This window comes from Pararge aegeria, chromosome 14, assembly GCF_905163445.1.
Source record: "Pararge aegeria chromosome 14, ilParAegt1.1, whole genome shotgun sequence".
NCBI classification, from domain to species: Eukaryota; Metazoa; Arthropoda; class Insecta; order Lepidoptera; family Nymphalidae; genus Pararge; species Pararge aegeria.
The window spans coordinates 7140303-7159911 of NC_053193.1; the positions used below are offsets into that span (position 1 = coordinate 7140303).

The 19609-nt window shown below is 33.4% G+C and overlaps 1 protein-coding gene across 7 annotated transcripts in view; it reads left to right on the plus strand.

Annotated features, from left to right (window-relative positions):
• LOC120629608 (cytohesin-1) overlaps positions 1 to 19609 on the plus strand; it is a 69273-nt gene that overhangs the window by 20762 nt on the left and 28902 nt on the right. The window lies entirely within an intron of this gene.

Sequence of the window (19609 nt, forward strand, 5' to 3'; positions counted from 1 at the left end):
TAAATATGTTTTACCACATGCTCCATATGGCTGGTCGCTGTAAGCACTTGAAATTATACAAATATCCCGATAAAATAAAAGGGTTTCTGGCTTATTAAATTAAAGTAGAATGTTAATATAATTTTAAAATTATCATGGATTTTAGAAACTCCTGCTAATGTCATCGTAAAAGGCTTTCGAGGTTCTTTAGTAGAATCCTGCGTATTATGATTGTCTTCTATAAAGGTTAAAAAATTAACATTGAGATGGATGAAGCTTTACGATGATACTTTATAGCGTTCATGACCTTTATCTTTACGAAAGTGAAAGCATATGAAGTTTATTCATCGCTTCTGAAGTAGTTGTGTAGTGCAACTATATCAAACTTAGTGTTTGACCGCACATTTTGAACAATTATTAAAAGTTTACATAATATTTTGAGAAAAAAAATGTTATTGCAGCAACTAACGTTTATCTTTATATACGAGGAAGTTCACATCCTGATAAAGCTCATTATTAGTATGCCGCAAATGTTCGAAACTACACAATATTTCCTGGTACAGATTCATGCAAGTATAGTTTTTATTTCTCTAATTATTTTATTAAATTATTTGGTACGTGCTCTGTTTATGTACTTTATAGTTCTACTAGCTATTCCCCGCGGTTTCACGCGCTTACTAAGAAACATAACGAAATATTTTATTAAAGTTGAAGAATCGCGTGCTCATAGACATAAACTTGGCTCTCACTCAGTGACGATCTTATTATCTTTTTAAATTTTCATAGTATCTTATGCATTTAAATTGCTGCTACATAAAATAAGGTTTCTTCATAACAATATAACTTCATAACATTATTTAAGAATGAATTATTATTATTAATGATTTATTTTTAACAGTAAGACTATGTGAATGTAGGTTTCTAAAATCCCTGCAGTAGTAGTAGTTACTGAGTACAAATACACAAAAAATCCTATCATTTCTGTTTATAATACATATTGGTATAGATTATGCACGATGCTTTTCACTGTCCAATTCTACACTTAGTGCCTTCAAAGGTTTTATTTAATTCAACTACATATTAAAAAATATATAGTTTAGACACAGCTCCATGCCAGTTTATATTAGATATCGTGTAACTTAAAGCTTGTTTAATTTCCACCTGTCCCTTGGCATTCAGAACTGTTTCTACTTTTCTATGTTTCTTTTAATCACTATTATTTACACCTGTCGGTAATTTTCAAAACCTTTTAATTGGCTTATAAAAGCTGTTCTCTATCCAACTCGCCGGTCGTATGTTTGATAACCTTGGCAAGTAATATTTGTTTATGTAGATAAAACTAATATTTAAATAAAAAATTTATTAAAGTATAGACCCCAGGAAGTAGGTGACTAATGATTATTATTTAAATTCTACGTACCCATTAGACGATATTCTAGGTATTCTCATATTGCGTTCCACTATTAAACCTCGAATGGAATATGGAAATATTATGTTTGTATTCATCGAAAGCACGTTAGTATATAATATTAGCATCGGATTACATTACCGGCTGAAAGTCAATGGCGTTGTTTGAATTTGTGGGGGCGATGGCCGAGTCCTCCGCATGTGTACCACGCGCCACCGCTCCCATACCAACTGTCTCATTAGCTCCCTTCGCAAATATTTTTACTCTTATTGCGTCTGCTTAGCCCTCGCCGGGACTTTTATGCACGTAACAATTGTGTTCCGTTCACTTTTATTGACTGTAAACTAACCAATACTTTTTTTGCTCGTACTTACAGTGTTAACTACAGCTGGGCGGTTATACCAACATTTATTAGAACGTATCGTAAAATTTTATTTCCTATTTAATATTAACGTTTTTAGCCCCAAACTTGAAAAAGTATGGTGTTTTAAGACCTACCACAGTACTTAGTGCCTGTACCTGTATTGGTGGGTCAAAAAAAAATGCGGTGTTTGAACGCTATATGTTTCTCACTGATAATAGATAAATATACCTGTTCATTGTAGTAGCTATTCGAGGACGATAACCAATTTTCTCTGTGTTGACACTTTCCCTTGGCTAATCGGCTACATAACTCTGCAATAAAGTAACCTTGTCCTGATGCTGTAGTCAACCAAGAGTACGGATGCGTGCCGCAGCACCTTGATTCATTATTATATTTTTAGAATTAACAGGGGGTTATTACATCGTGAGCTGTACTAATTTTTCATTTTAATATTTTTAGGGTTTCTCATAACTTAAAGAGAAAAAAAGGAATAGTTACAGATTCACTTCTTTGTCCGTTCCGTCTGTCAATACTCTTTTTTTTCCGGCAAGCGTAGAGGCATCCTGCCGAAATTAATATTAATAACTCAGGTCCTGAATCCCTTGACACTATAAAAAAAAAAACTATCTGTAAAAATGGCCAACGCAATCAAAAAATACGGTTGTCTATGCCACATGTATAACAGCCGCAAGGAAATCGAAACCTGTAGTATAGCTAATTTCCTTGTACCAACAATTATGGTTGGCAAGAAGCAATATTTACAGATTTGATATTTTTATGCTTCATATCTTCCCACTACTGTATTACGATATTTATTTTAGTTAAATTGTTTGTATAACCAATGATCAATTTTATAATACAGCACTGGGTCCATAAATAACTCTTAACGAGTTCCCCTATGACCTAATTCTTGCTTCGACGCCGGTATTCATTAAGTTGTTTTTTGTAGGAGAAATTTTTAATTACTGCCTTTCTAATTAAGTACGTCTGAATCTTCAATCTTAGGCATGAACTTGGACTCATTTTATCAAGATACGTGGTAATAGTTGAATTTGGTATAGATTATGCACGATGCTTTTCACTGTCCAATTCTACACTTAGTGCCTTCAAAGGTTTTATTTAATTCAACTACATATTAAAAAATATATAGTTTAGACACAGCTCCATGCCAGTTTATATTAGATATCGTGTAACTTAAAGCTTGTTTAATTTCCACCTGTCCCTTGGCATTCAGAACTGTTTCTACTTTTCTATGTTTCTTTTAATCACTATTATTTACACCTGTCGGTAATTTTCAAAACCTTTTAATTGGCTTATAAAAGCTGTTCTCTATCCAACTCGCCGGTCGTATGTTTGATAACCTTGGCAAGTAATATTTGTTTATGTAGATAAAACTAATATTTAAATAAAAAATTTATTAAAGTATAGACCCCAGGAAGTAGGTGACTAATGATTATTATTTAAATTCTACGTACCCATTAGACGATATTCTAGGTATTCTCATATTGCGTTCCACTATTAAACCTCGAATGGAATATGGAAATATTATGTTTGTATTCATCGAAAGCACGTTAGTATATAATATTAGCATCGGATTACATTACCGGCTGAAAGTCAATGGCGTTGTTTGAATTTGTGGGGGCGATGGCCGAGTCCTCCGCATGTGTACCACGCGCCACCGCTCCCATACCAACTGTCTCATTAGCTCCCTTCGCAAATATTTTTACTCTTATTGCGTCTGCTTAGCCCTCGCCGGGACTTTTATGCACGTAACAATTGTGTTCCGTTCACTTTTATTGACTGTAAACTAACCAATACTTTTTTGCTCGTACTTACAGTGTTAACTACAGCTGGGCGGTTATACCAACATTTATTAGAACGTATCGTAAAATTTTATTTCCTATTTAATATTAACGTTTTTAGCCCCAAACTTGAAAAAGTATGGTGTTTTAAGACCTACCACAGTACTTAGTGCCTGTACCTGTATTGGTGGGTCAAAAAAAAATGCGGTGTTTGAACGCTATATGTTTCTCACTGATAATAGATAAATATACCTGTTCATTGTAGTAGCTATTCGAGGACGATAACCAATTTTCTCTGTGTTGACACTTTCCCTTGGCTAATCGGCTACATAACTCTGCAATAAAGTAACCTTGTCCTGATGCTGTAGTCAACCAAGAGTACGGATGCGTGCCGCAGCACCTTGATTCATTATTATATTTTTAGAATTAACAGGGGGTTATTACATCGTGAGCTGTACTAATTTTTCATTTTAATATTTTTAGGGTTTCTCATAACTTAAAGAGAAAAAAAGGAATAGTTACAGATTCACTTCTTTGTCCGTTCCGTCTGTCAATACTCTTTTTTTTTCCGGCAAGCGTAGAGGCATCCTGCCGAAATTAATATTAATAACTCAGGTCCTGAATCCCTTGACACTATAAAAAAAAAAACTATCTGTAAAAATGGCCAACGCAATCAAAAAATACGGTTGTCTATGCCACATGTATAACAGCCGCAAGGAAATCGAAACCTGTAGTATAGCTAATTTCCTTGTACCAACAATTATGGTTGGCAAGAAGCAATATTTACAGATTTGATATTTTTATGCTTCATATCTTCCCACTACTGTATTACGATATTTATTTTAGTTAAATTGTTTGTATAACCAATGATCAATTTTATAATACAGCACTGGGTCCATAAATAACTCTTAACGAGTTCCCCTATGACCTAATTCTTGCTTCGACGCCGGTATTCATTAAGTTGTTTTTTGTAGGAGAAATTTTTAATTACTGCCTTTCTAATTAAGTACGTCTGAATCTTCAATCTTAGGCATGAACTTGGACTCATTTTATCAAGATACGTGGTAATAGTTGAATTTGGGTTGATGAAAATATATCGGTTTTTAGAGCAATGTAAATAAGTATCATCGACACAAATTATAACTTAGACTGATAACTGAATTAATGTGGAACGCTGAACATAGAGATGTGAAAATATACGAGGGTATACCTTGGCTATTTTCAAATTAAAATAATAATCTTATACAATAAGTCCGCTAGCCTGCATTGGAGCAGTGTTGTGGGTCTGAACTGTTAAACCCTCTCCTTCCTATAAAAAGCTGTAGGGCGTCTATCCTAAAAACTGATTAAAAAACATAATTACATTTTCTTCCGTTCACAGCTAGTTTTATGATACATTCATTATAAGGTCATTGTGATCTGATCTTCTGATCCCTTAAGATGTACATACAACATTACTGCAATCGGTCTATTTGCTTCATTATTATCAAACATTAAGTGTGGCCAGTTACGTTTTGGCCGATAGCCAGTCAAACGATATGTGCTTATTTACACTTAGTGCCTGTGTGAAGAGAAAATTTTCACACAGACAATCTTAACCCTGGTCGCTGAGTGACCGCGGACCGGAAATATGAACCCATTGTTAATCTTTTTGCCTTGTAACGTGTTGAGTTAGCTGTCATTATAAATGCACATTTCTTTAATTTACATGCACTAATTCTAAGAACGACTCAGTGCCCACATTGTACTGCGTGCATATATTTGCATGAGCATTTATTTTTAATCTTTTAAAGAGTGGCTTAACCTTAACAAGCGGTTCGTGCTTCGCAAACGTACTATAATAAAACAGAAAATATTATATGGTGTGCCGCAACGCGACAGCTATAAATGTAGACATTCAATAATGGGAACATCGTTTTTATACGTGAATTCCATTTCGTTTCGCGGTATTGTATATGGCGCTGTAAAGTAGCGTTATGTGTAACTTGCAATAACATGTATGTGACAATATTGCATAGCATGAGAATGAGGGGGTCAAGAATGCGGTGATAGACCACGATCGCGTGATACAACTGTCTATAAAATGATTAGAGAACTAGCCTTTTTTACGAACTCAGAATACTCAGAGCTAGTTTCTTAAAAGTGACTCCATCACGCAGAATATCAATATATACCTATATCCAATATCGCCACAAAACCAATGCTTATTCTATCAGTGGTTGCTCATCTCAGTAATTTTGGCTTCTTTATAACAAGTATAAGCGGTGATAGCCCAGTGGTTATGGATTCAGCTTCTCTTTCGGAGGGACTGAGATCGGCCCTCGGCACGCACCTCCTACATTTTCTGAGTCACGTGTGTTTTATTTTAAGCAAATTGAATATCACTTGCGTTGCACACGTGGAAAGAAAATATCGTGAAGAAACCTGCATGCCTGAGAGTTCTCTATAACACACTCAATAGGCATATGAGGCAAATCCGCATTTGGCCAGCGTGGTGGATTACGGCCTTACACTGCAGCCGGTAATGGGTCGATACTGATGAATAACAAATGCATTATTTGGAATATGGTAGATTCGAGAAAAGAGCTTCTGCTTTCACTCAACTCGAAGTTCAAAAAAATATTTTATTTATTACTTAAGTTAATTCTGATGTCCTTTAAACAGAAACCCGTAAGAATTTCCATTGCTTAATTCTTTATTATGAGAGCAATAAAACACTAATACAGTTTCGATTGCATTTATTAGTATCAGGAAGTCTGTTATAAATAATATTTGTTCAACATTGGTTTGTATAACAATGCCCTGAGAGATAAAGAGAGCGCAAAAATGCGACGACAGAGACCGAACGCCGATATAGAACGGCAGTCTTTCAACACTTGAGAGCTAGAAAGAGAGACAGCGAACTTGTGACTTATACTGTTACAGAAAAGAGGATACCTGACTACAATGACAAAAGGTTTCTTTAGGAAATAGGTTTTCGTCTACAATGAAGATGGTCGGAATAGCAAGTTAATGTTAAACAATACTTTCACATGAGGTAAAGGAAAGTTTACCTACAATATATTAGAAGTTACTTTAAGTACTCAAAGCGTATTCAATTTGTGATCCGTTGTATATTTGGAACTACAGAACACTCGAATCACATGCGTGCTTTTACATCTACAATTGAGATTTAATAAACAGAAATAATGCAAATAGCAATGCTGTAGTTAAACAACTTGACACCGCTGTGCCAATTGTCACGAGAGGTTCGTTATCTGTGTTTGTGATATCACTCACTGTCCATAAATAAACATTTTGTTTCCACAAACAAAATGTTTCAATTGAATATAATTAATGTTCATAACAATCTTTTTTTTAATTTTATTATCGTGTGCTTGTCTGTTTTCTAAGAAAGTTTTAACATTTCCCAATTCCTTACAGTTATATATATACAGTTCTGGGGGCATACTCTATGTGTGATGCAGAAATAACAAGTGTACCTATAGGTTTTGCTTATTTGTGTGAATGATTACAATAAACGCAATTAAGATATTCATGAGGCAATTCAAATTAGCTGTTTAACGAATGATACCACGCTGAGCTTTCAAGTGTAATCACTTGAAAGCTCAGCGTGGTATCATAATTTCTAACATATTCGCACTTCTGATCTTATCACGCTTCTACACATTATTTGATCCATACCTTTAGACCTTGGTAATAAGATGTATATGCACGTGTTGGGGTTGAATTAATAAATACAATTTTACTGTAAATAACAGAAAAATAAAATAAACAAAATTGGGTAAAAGTTAACAATTCGTTATTGAATGAATTGAAAGCATGCTTTCTTCATTTCTAGGTCACTTTGCTGTGAAGGTTATGTTCAAGGAAAAAATAGGTTATACCTATATTTCTATAGAAGGTATGTTTCTTCATAACCTTAAAAAAAATTGTGGTTATTTTTTACGGAACACCCAGAATACAGAACACACATATATCTTCATATCTCAGTACTGTATTTCGTTTACTTCATTATGAACTTCGTTATCAGTTTCAGTAGAAATGTTTTGAAATATTGCGATGGTTCTACTTAATGAAGTGTGCAAATTTAGATAAGTATTTATATTGTCTCATAGTTTTATTTGCAATGCAAACTAACGATTGTGAATATTTCTTGTTAAACTCTTTATAATTATCTACCACTAAAGGGCACGGTCTCCTCAGAATTAAGAGGGTTTACGCTACCCAAACATTATTATTACAACATAGATTATTACCTGTAAAGAATTAGCGACGATAGAACAAAGTTGTTTTCTCGTCCATCAACTTTTTACAGCCTTTGAAATCATTTTCTTATTTTGAACAGGTAGTAAACACGACCGGGGCAAAAACAGCATAGAATACTTAGTTGCTGCGTGTTTATCCCAAGTACTTTTAAGTATGTGCTTGATGTTATACTTATTTGTAGGAAAATAAATGTCTGAAGCGTTCAAATATAGAAACGAATATACTCGATACAAATTAGGTCTGTTATTGCTAATATTCAAGAAGTAGTTTTCTGCTAACGTTAGTGTGTTTGAATGAGTCGTTTTTCTTGGAATTATACGCGAAGGTCATATTATTGTTTGTCATACGACTCGTGCATCTGTAAGAAAATTCTTTGATGATTACTTCATCTAGAATTAATATCAATAGACCTGCATGTACAAAATTGAAAGCATTCTTTTAATTATATTTACACGTAATTATTTTAGAATACATATAGCAGTTTCCTAAACGCCTGACTGCCACCGTGTTGATTTACGTAATAAATATTTTGTTTAAGTATTTTATTATTTATTAATATTAAAATGTTATAAAACCCACTTAATCCTACAAAAGGTTACAAATATAGTAGAATACACTGTTAATGAGAAAATATTCCGTACTCACATAAGAATGATCATGTTATGCAGATAACATGATCATTCATGAGCATAGAGCAAATAAGAAAAAAAGTAAGAGGAAAATAGACCCAGTATAATGGACGGGATATGGCAGACGGACAGATGATGATGATGACATTTAAATGTCAATGTCTTTGTAATCGTACTTAGATTTAACAACTGCAGTTCTTTTTTATTAGGTGGAAAGAAGTTCAGAGCAAGAATATCCGAAGGTATCCTGTTCGAGCCTAGATAAAGTTTGTGTTAGTTATCATCGGTAGAATATTGAGAAACGAACTTGTTACTATTAAAGTTCTTGACTAAAGCAATAAAGTAGACGTCGAAACCATATTACGCCTCAGAATATTATCGTGGGGCAAATTCACGTTATTTGTTATGTTTTGATTACAACAAACTCATTTTCAGCTAAAAATATAATTAATTATGGCATTTATGTTCTTTTGTTTAATTTCCTCAAAAAAAAAACTTATTAAAACTAAAGTTTCCTTTTAATACTAGTTGGTTAAATTTATTTTGTTTTACTTTCTTTATTATTAAATTCTTTATTTTTAAAACTATTCATTATTAAACTTACTTTCAAATAAAGTGTGAATGCAGAGGTCTCTGATAACATTTCTTTGTTAATACAAGTAGCCGTTCTAACGTGGCTTAGAGTAACAAACAGTTCGAGTGAAAAATATTTTTATCTGTAAATCCTCTTTGTTCAAATTTTGCATGTACGAGTATACTGCTAGAGGTATTGCTCCTCTACAACACAATTCTCTCATTCCTGTACATTAACTTTTTCAAGTTGCTATCACACTTACGACGTTAGTAGGTAGTATAAGATAATTGATCATCTGTGACTACAGTCTCTTCGTATAGTTTGGATATAATAGGGGTGGTCTCGTAGCTACCGGTATATCGTAATCCAGACACTAGCCTCTCTCTCTCACCCTAATGTTCAGTTTGTGTTGTAACAGACTTGTTCAATGTATAAGCAGGTAAAAAAGGTTGAATTGAATTTAGCGAAATTGTATGGTTTCTTATTGGATGTAGAACCCTTATAACACCACCAACTTTTACAGTCTTTTCAGCATCAATTGTATTTAGTTTTAAATCATATACTTACTGATAATTAATTTAATCGAACTTGTACATATGCATACGCAAAGAACTGTATAATTTTTAAATACAGTATAGTTTTATTGAATTTTGCTGGTTTTCTTTCAAATAACTACAACTGTATAATATTATTTCTAAATATTTTATAACTGTTCTATTGCGTAAATTTATCAATGTTTATAGTAGTATTTGGTGTTTATTTTTGGTCCTCATTTTTAGCCCCTGGGTCAACTAACTTATTTGATGCAATATTTATAGATTAGATTCTTAGAGCCGTGTCAAAGTTAGCATATTCTCTTAGTGGATTGCAGTTACTTTGTCTGTTATTTCAGAGGCTTTAAGATCGAGCTAACTTTTGTGCTTATCGCCTTTCACTGTGCAACTTGCATAATAATGATTTAGCATGTTCTTGGCCTCAATATAAGACGTGCATAATATTTTTGCTTGAAAGATTATGATTAACAAAGAAAAGAGAATAATAAAATGCACGAAATGTATTGATATCACATTATAGAATAAGTAATTGAAGCGTCACGTTTCGTAGAATATAATTTTATTTAACTATAAAAGAGATGATATTTACATTTGCTTTCTAAATACTCTCGCTATCTTCTTCTGCAGACCACAACATACATTTTGGGAGTCTCGAATTTGTCGTGAAATATCAAAGTTCATCTAGAAATAATCGGCCAAAATAAGAATTGGCAGTTAGGCAGAATACCGTTTGAGCAATAGCAAATATCAGTAGGACAAACGTAAGCACGTCTCCAACTAAAATACGCACCGGTTAAATTTTAAATGATAACGATTATCCTAAATTATATTCAAAATTCTAAAATCGCCAGTTTTCATAAATGGATATATTGTAACTGTCAATAATAGTATGAATGTAAAAGTGTGTCTGTTTGTTTCTTTTATTTGTTAGTTTGTTTACTTTTGTTATCAATTCAATTTTAAATAGCTATACAGTTCAAGACACTATGTATCAAGGTATCATGGTATTTTGGATAATGTTCGTTTCAGTAAAATTATTAAAATAACCGAAAAAAACGCCAACTTAGTCGCGGGCAACAGTTAGTTTATGATATACGTAGTAAAAGCAAGTATAATTATGGGTCAAATTAATTTTCAATTTAATTAAAAATCTTGACAGATTCATTACAAAAAATCATATTATCTATTTCATTTACATTGGTTTTGTAACAATTTACGTTCATTATTTTTGCCAGAAGTTACAGAAAAGTTACCCAGTGACAATATCACTATGCTTTACGTAATATTCTGTTTTATCTCTCTTAGTAAAAGATGTTCAATCTGTTTTATAAGACTGAAGCCTTTGTCAAGTTTTTGTTACATTTTTTGCCGCCTAAGATGCAGACCACTTGTCGCAGGTAGACGTACTCGGACGTCCTTGCAAAAAAAGGAGTGGTAAAGTGCCCAGAATTTTGTGTATTACGATTTTTGAAAGTTTTACTTTTAATTCCATCTATGTAAGGTTTCATTCATACAAAAAAATATTATGTACTAATAGTTCTTGGTTGGGTTTAAAAATATAAAAGATAACTTTAGAATAATATTAACGTCTCTTTTGTTCTTCTTTGGACGATAGGCACGGTCACAGTCATATTGGTTTTCTTTAATGTCTAGTATATTATTGATTGAAGCTTACATTGTTAACGGGACGGGATGACAATAAAACTACGTAACGTGCCAGTTTGTAATTCAGATGTAAAAATAATATTATATTTTCTTTACGATGTTAAAAGGAAAAAAATAATATTGTTTCCAGGACGGTGTATTTAAAATATGCAGACATACATCCGTCTTGCTGCAGTGGCTTACAACCGGCGTTATGTTTGTATACGTGAAAACATCTCGTTACTAATCGACTACAGGTGACGCACGTAAATTACCAAGTAGATGCACCTACATTTGCTTTAAACGAGATCCATAAAGTGCAAGAAATTTCAGCTTTACTTTTAAAAGAGCTTACCTTCTAAGACATATAAGGGCTATTTTTGCATAAGTTAGTTAGGATAATGCCATTACTATTACAGTTATTTACCTATCAATTCTAGGTTATTGCGCTTCCATCTCAGATTTATTGTTACTTACCAAATAGTAACCATGCAGTCAAACTCTAAATTCTCATAAAAAAAGCATAAAAACCTGGGAACGGAGAGCTGAAGTATTTTATAATCTACTGTTACGTTTTCAAAGTCACGTGCATCTGTTAGTTGTGTCATGGAAGAATAGTTCTTATAGCCTGCACATTTGAAATTTAACCCAAGAAAGTTACTAAATATAGGTAACTTCTTTTTGAAGTCAGTAGTCAGTAACATGATTATAGTTTTCAATACATATGCTGTTGCGCGACTTCGTCCGCGTTAGTTTTGTGGTTTTAAAAATCTTTAGGGACGCTAAATCATAAAAGCAAACGTGCGTCTATAAAATAATAGTTTGTGGTGTTTAGCAAAATAGATTACGAAGTAACGGATATACAAAAAAACAAATTTCATCAGACTCGGTCAAGCAGAGACGAAACAGTCTCTGAACACTATGACACGAGAATTTAACAATATATTAGATACTTTAGCGATATGTCGTTCGAGAAATACCATAAGTTTAAATATTTTCAGAAATATGTAAATTTTCTGGCGTTGATGAAATATACTTGACAGGTGGATGGATTAATCTAACTCAAGAATTGAAATGACCAGCATAAAAAAACCACCGCTTGTGTCAGAAACAGTTCTCGTCTCGGATCGGAAGAATATTCAGTTAAACATATTTTACCAGAATACATAAATGCATCGTAAAGTTCTTGGCTATCATCGATTTTGCAATCACAGCACAACCCTGGTATCCGGTCGCGTGACTATACTAAAAGCAGGGAAAGTGAATTAATAGGGGAAAGTCTTTAAGGATTCGCGAAGTCGAGCACTTTAGGCTGTGTCTGTGTTGTGTGTTTGATTGTGTTTCATCATATCTTTCGAATCATATCTTCATGATGATAAATTCATTGTTTTAGAAATAATAAAAAAGCAAATTAAGCTTTTAATATTGGGTAGTTTTTAAACGATGAAACATGAATGTACATTAAATCATAATGACTGAATATGGCTTACTAAAATACTATGTGACCGAATGTATTGCGGTGGCTTTAAATCTGAAAAACGGCCACTTGAAAATATAAATTTGAGTCAAAATTAAAAAAAAAAATCAAAATTCATTTATTTCAAGTAGGCCTAATATAAGCACTTTTGAAACGTCAAGTATGTCTGTTCGTAGTGACTCTACCAACGGTTCAGAAGGCAGATTCTACCGAGAAGAAGCCGGCAAGAAACTCAGCAGTTGATCTTTTCCAACATCGTTTTACAATTTAACAATCTTTGTTCTATCTTGTGTAAGATGAAAGCGGAGCGGCTTCTTTCCAGGCAACCTTGTCATTAAGAGGTAATACTATATCAATAAAATCTTCATTCTTCTTCATGAATTTTTCTGACCTAACTTTACTATGCATATAAGTTGGAGAACGGGGACAACGAGACCATACTCTTTCGGAGCTCTTTATTTATCGCTACGGATCGGATTATAGCAGGTCACTTGGTATAAAATTCGCCCACTCAGTGTTTTGCTCGCGCGCTCCCACATTTAATAAATCATTTTATATTATTATTATTAATATTATTTAACTAGTTAATTTTGATAAGAATCAATTCCAATCGTAAAAAACGTATCATCTCTTTTCTTAGAAGTATCTACAAGGAGCATAAGTGTTTGACGCCGTTCCTATTGTGCAAAAACATGACCTAAATTAAATAACAACCTCTAATGCTGTTAACCAATAAATTCACAAAACGATCCAATTCGAAGATCAATTCGCAAATAGTCGTTTGCTTGAACGATGTCATTGCACGATTGCTCTTGATATAGATTTATGATCCATTACTTTGAAGCGACGACGGTTTATTTGTTTGGGCAAGATTGTTATAAGGAATATGTTTAGTTTCACTTCAGCGCAATGGTGTTTCGGAGAATTCAGGGATTAGATAAATAATTCAAATAGGGAGATAAATAATCCAAATAGAGAGTAAATATTACGTATAAGGTTTGAACCAATCATCATATTTTAGTTTAGCTTCCATTTTGCTCAGTACCTACAATATGAGTACCTTTAAATGAAGTGTGAATAGGCATCTTCTAGGCAAGCGTGCCCCGTCTTAGGCTGCATCATCGCTTACCAACAGGCGTAATTGCAGTCAAGCGCTCGTCTAAATGTAAAAAAAAAAACGAAATTCAATGGTATTTTATTCGAATTTAAATAAAACGCTTTTACTACTTTCTTTCGTGTTTACTTTCTATACATTTATATACGTGTTAGAAATGCTAAAAGTGTAAGAATATCGTCACTAAGCTAAAAGTAATTTTTATTCAACCAATATTCATGTTTAAGTACCGTATCCTTTTTAAATGCAGTCTGATTGTATGTTTTTGATCTGATTATGCTTCTGTTTTGGGTTGAGTGCACTATAATGGAGCTTGGCAATGTTTGCTGTCTCGTACATTTGGAGACTGTACGCTGGATAAGAGAAATGCATTTCTAGGCTATTAATTAACAGCTTTCAGGTTTATCCTCTACGAGTAATATTTATTTAAACATACGTAGGTACTACAAACCTACAAACATTACAATAATTTAAAATACGTGTTATGTTTTATTTAATAGACATCATTTCATTCATATTCAATAGACTCCATATAGGGAGGGGAAGCCATAAAAATACACTCCAGAGAATTTTTATCAAAATACCCGTAGGCACAATGAGGCTGTGAATCAAATACAGTTTGAATTATTTCTGCAAAACTATTTATTAATTAAATAAGAACTATCAGCAAATTTGCTAAAACTAATCAATTTACTTTAATTATTACCCACTTTATAAAATTACTGTAACATTAGTTTTAGACTTTAAAACTTCAAATGTGAAGATATTAATAACTACAGACCGATTTCTGTTTTACCATCCATTGCGAAAGTATTGGAAAAATTAATAAATTCTAGATTGGTTGGTTACCTTAATAAATTTAAAATTCTCTCTAACTCACAATACGGTTTTAGACACGGAAAATCCACAGAGGATGCCGTATTAGCGTTAACGTCACTAATTTCAGAACAGTTAGACAAAGGAAAAAAATGTTTAACTGTCTTTTTAGACATTAAAAAGGCGTTTGATACCGTCTCCGTACCTCTGCTTATACAAAAACTTGAAAGAATTGGAATTAGAGGCACAGCGCTGCTGTTACTCAAAGATTATCTACACGATAGAACTCAGCGTGTCAAAATTGGAGATTACATTAGTGAGGACTCTAAACTAACATTTGGTGTGCCTCAAGGAAGTGTATTGGGACCAACTTTATTTCTAATATACATTAATGATTTATGCAATTTAAAACTTGACGGAGGCCATGTGTTCTCGTATGCCGATGACACTGCTTTAGTTTTTTCAAGCACATCATGGAACTCTGTTAAATTGATGGCTGAATCAGGCCTATCAAAAATCTCTCTTTGGCTAAAGTCTAATCTTTTAACGCTAAATACTGAAAAATCAAACTATATTTGCTTTACAATCAATTCAAAAACACAACCTCACAATAATTTCCTTGTTAAAATTCATGAATGTAGTAATCTAAATTCTAGTAATTGTAATTGTCCTGTAATTAACAAAGTAACAACAAACAAATATCTAGGTGTAATGTTAGATTGGCGACTCTCATGGCACCCTCATGTCGAATTTGTGAATGGAAGAATAAGGAAGCTTGTCTGGATTTTTAAAACGCTGAGACACGTAACAACAAAAAAATTATTGACTCAGATTTACGTAACATTGGGTCAATCCATTTTGGGATATTGCATTTCAACATGGGGTGCTGCTTCAAAAACAAAGTTTCTAGAAGTTGAAAGAGGTCAAAGGTCTTTACTAAAAGTTATGTTTTTCAAACCATACAGATTTTCAACTGTAGACCTATATAACCATTGTGAGTTACTAACGGTTAGAAAATTATATTTACTTTCATCATTACTAAGAGTACATAAAAATTTACCTTACCGGCAAACTTAAAACGAGGAGAAGAAATATGGTTTTACACTCAATTCCAAGTAGGACTAAATTTGCTTCCCAACAATTTACCAGGAAATCGACTTATCTCTACAACATAATTAACAGTAAGTTAAATATTTATCCATTAGCACTTCATAATTGCAAAAAAGTGCTTACTGAGTGGTTGCATAAATTGAACTATTATGAAACGGAGGATTTGATGCAACAAATGAACGTATGAATTTTGCATCCCATACATTGTCATTAAAAGACACACAAACACACGATTATAACTTATACATCCATTCGTTTACACATACACTCACTTACACACATACGCACACAAACACAAACACACACACACACACACACACACACACACACACACACACACACACACACACACACACACACACACACACTAACGCACCTCAAGTAGACACACATGTTGTAATTATCTTTGGTTTACCTTTATAACTTTGTATTATACTTAATTTTGATTTATATAACTTTGATCTACTTATTTATTTCAATTTGTATATCATGTTATGGAAGAGCGGGGCCGCCTGCCACAAGTGCTAGTAGTAATACTAGTAACTTACTAGGATGACCCCAATTTCAATGTATTATTTTGCTGTACGAAACGAAATAAATATTTTTAATTTTTTAATTTTAATAAAGTATAGCTCTCCTAATGTCCAATGGTATTTAAATTCTTTTTACTGTCGTAACTTGTCATTTGTGAGTGCCAAGTCATTATTAACCGCTAATTTCTTCGGGGCCAGACCACGTTTCGTGAATAACATTGTTAAATGATAATCCGTCTCATCGTTCCGGGCTATTTATAGAGTAATATTCACAGATTTGAGCTAGTCTTCTAAACGTCTACCATAATAAACATTAATGGCTGCGTTGGTTATAAAAAGTAAAATGACTACTGGTAACGGCTAATTATACGAATAGGATCAGGCGTATGGCTGTCATCATCACTCCAATGGATTGAAGTACACTGCTGGACATGGGTCTTTTGTAGGGAGTTCCAAATCCACGGTCCGGGGCCACTTGTTTCAAGCGGATCCCAGTGGCTCGTTTTGATGTCCACCTAGTTTGGGGCCGACTAACGCTGCGTTTACATGTGCGGGGTCGCCATTCAAACACCTGGAACCCCAACGTCCATCGGATCTCCGAGCTATGTGCCCCGCCCATTTCCACTTCAGCTTTGCGACTTTGTCGGTAACTCTGGTTCTTCTACGGATCTCCTCATTCCTGATTTGATCACGTAGAGATACTCCCAAAATTGCTCTCTCCATCGCCCACTGAGTGATTCTAAGCCTTCTTATGAGGCCCATAGTAAGAGATCTCGTTTCGGATCCGTGTGTCTGTAATATATGTAAATTGTAAAATGTTTCGTTGTCTGTTATATCCCTTTGGTCGCCTTGTACACTCCTGTTAAAGTATGAAAATTTAATATGTATAACATGGACATAGATTTAGCCTAATCCTATGTGTCCTAAGTTAAGTTTGGCATGACATATGTGTGAATAGTGTGACAAATAAAAGTAGCAATAACAGAAACGAATCACTACAATAATGGTGGTGGAAAATCCGTTACAAACTCAAACACGTCTAGACGAGACGAGCTTTCTGATTGAACGTCTATCTGTAAATTAATCTCGGCGACCGTATCGATGTACGGGGCACTATCCCATTTCTACACTTGTCAATTTCATTTTATTACTACAATTTCTCCAACGTGCGTATCAGATATGAGATATTGAATAAGGAGTAAGATGTAGCTCTCGATCACGGTCCGTCTCTGGTAGCTTTGCTTAAATGGGGATCCAAGTTTAATGTTCCCTTTCGTTTTCTACCAATGAGATAACGTGTAAATATGTTTTAAGCTTTGAGTGCAAAAATTGTTTATAACTTATTTACTTTTGATGTAATTGTATCACGGTCGTATACATCCATACATTCACTTTTTCGGTGAAAGGATCGAATTACCGATTACACATTGATAAATCTAAAGATATATTATGTTAGCAAATTATACTTTAAAAATATTGTCAGTGAAGCAGTCGCTTACTGCCATTGTTGTGAAGTAGTTTTCTTTTACTATTGTTGAAGCTTTGTTTTAGAATTATGAACCTTATGTAAAGAGGAAAAATTTGTTTTGCTTGTTTGTACTCAATAGGTTCCAAAAGTACTGTGTTCTAAAGTTATATTAGATCTCCGGTAGACACAAAATTGGGTTACATTAGTATCGCAGTATTAATTCGAGTTCTAATTAATAGTTTTATCATGAAGGGTATTTAGTAAAAGCAGTAAAATACTTTATTCCAATCAGATATTTAATGTAGAAGTTATCGCGAGTTTAAAAAAAAATATGGACAACGTACCTCAACAAAACGTAATATAAAATTTCTTTTAAAATATATAATTTATAATTAGATTTATTAAAATATATAATTAGAACGGAAGGTGAAATCTTGCTGTTTTAAAATGTTTTACAGTTACTGTTTAATAAATTGGTTTCATTATCTTTCTTGTGCGGAAATGTAAATAACACTTAAATCTAAATATCTCCACACGATCCCAAACTTGAATAATATTATGTAGTTCTGTGGCTTCTACATCAAGTATTGAGATTTCTAAGCGACATATTCAAGTTTGTGTAGGAATCCATTTATACGGGCACCTGCTCGCAGCAAAAACTCGTCTAGACTGGCATAATAAACATATTGCACTCCGTAGGCACAGTACTATTACGCACCTGATGCTCAGCATCTGGCAATTGAAGGTACGGCGCCTACTTTGGTACCGTACAATGGCGTTAATTATACTTAATACGAGATATTCAGATTTAATTCTATAGAAAAAAGTGAACAATGTGTATGTTTTAATTCGTTTCCACGAAACGTTATTCGAGTGTTTAATTTTCCGGGTTCCAAGGAATGTCTGGTTCGAATTTAACTGGAATTAAATATGCGTCTAACAGTAATTAGAGATTTGACACATTTAATAGAAATATACGATATGCCTTTACTGAGATATTCATTTTATTGACTGTGATGCAAAAAACGTATAGGGTTTTATAAGCATGCAAAGTTGTTTCAAAGAAAACAATGAGCATAAATGCAAAGACGTGATTGGCATAGCCATTGATATTATTTCGTTCTCATTTGCAACTGCTACACATCAAAGCCGCAGACAAGCTGCCTCAGCCCAATGTATTCATACTGGGGACTTACTGATATGCCGCCGATAAAATTTTCGAACTTTTAACAAGATGTGACGCCCACAGGAAAACGGCCGGTCGGCGGCTTTGGCGTTTAGACTCAGGACTAATATAATAAAAACAAGGTGGAAAGGCCTTTATATTCTTGAGAACTAGAAAGTAATGAAAGAAATTCATTTAAGTTATTCGTTGAGAAATAGTGACAGCCTTTATATGTGCACATAACCTTTTTAACTCCAGTCAAGATTTCCCTGTTGATGACTTAAGCCATGTGTAATGTATAAAGTAAATAGGTGTAATACGGAAAGGACTAAGAATATTAAAAGTAAACCAGAAGCCAATGTTTTGATAGATGTAAAGTTGTTGTTTACCTATGGCTAAATTTTAATAACAAGAAATTAGAAATTATTATTCGCTGAAACTTTTTACATTATGATGTTACATAATTTGGTAGTATAATGACCGTATCAGGTATTTTAATATTGTAATTTTGAATAATATCCAAAAATTTTACTATTTTGTAGAAGCATCTGTGATATTATTTGTTATATTGCTAGTTACAATATGGAAATGCATTTCAAAGTGTCCCAATTCATGATTTAAAGGTAGCATACATACAGGTGTGTTTTTGTTGGTACAATTAAATAATTCCTTTCCCACACTTTTATTTTCATTTGTTTGTCAT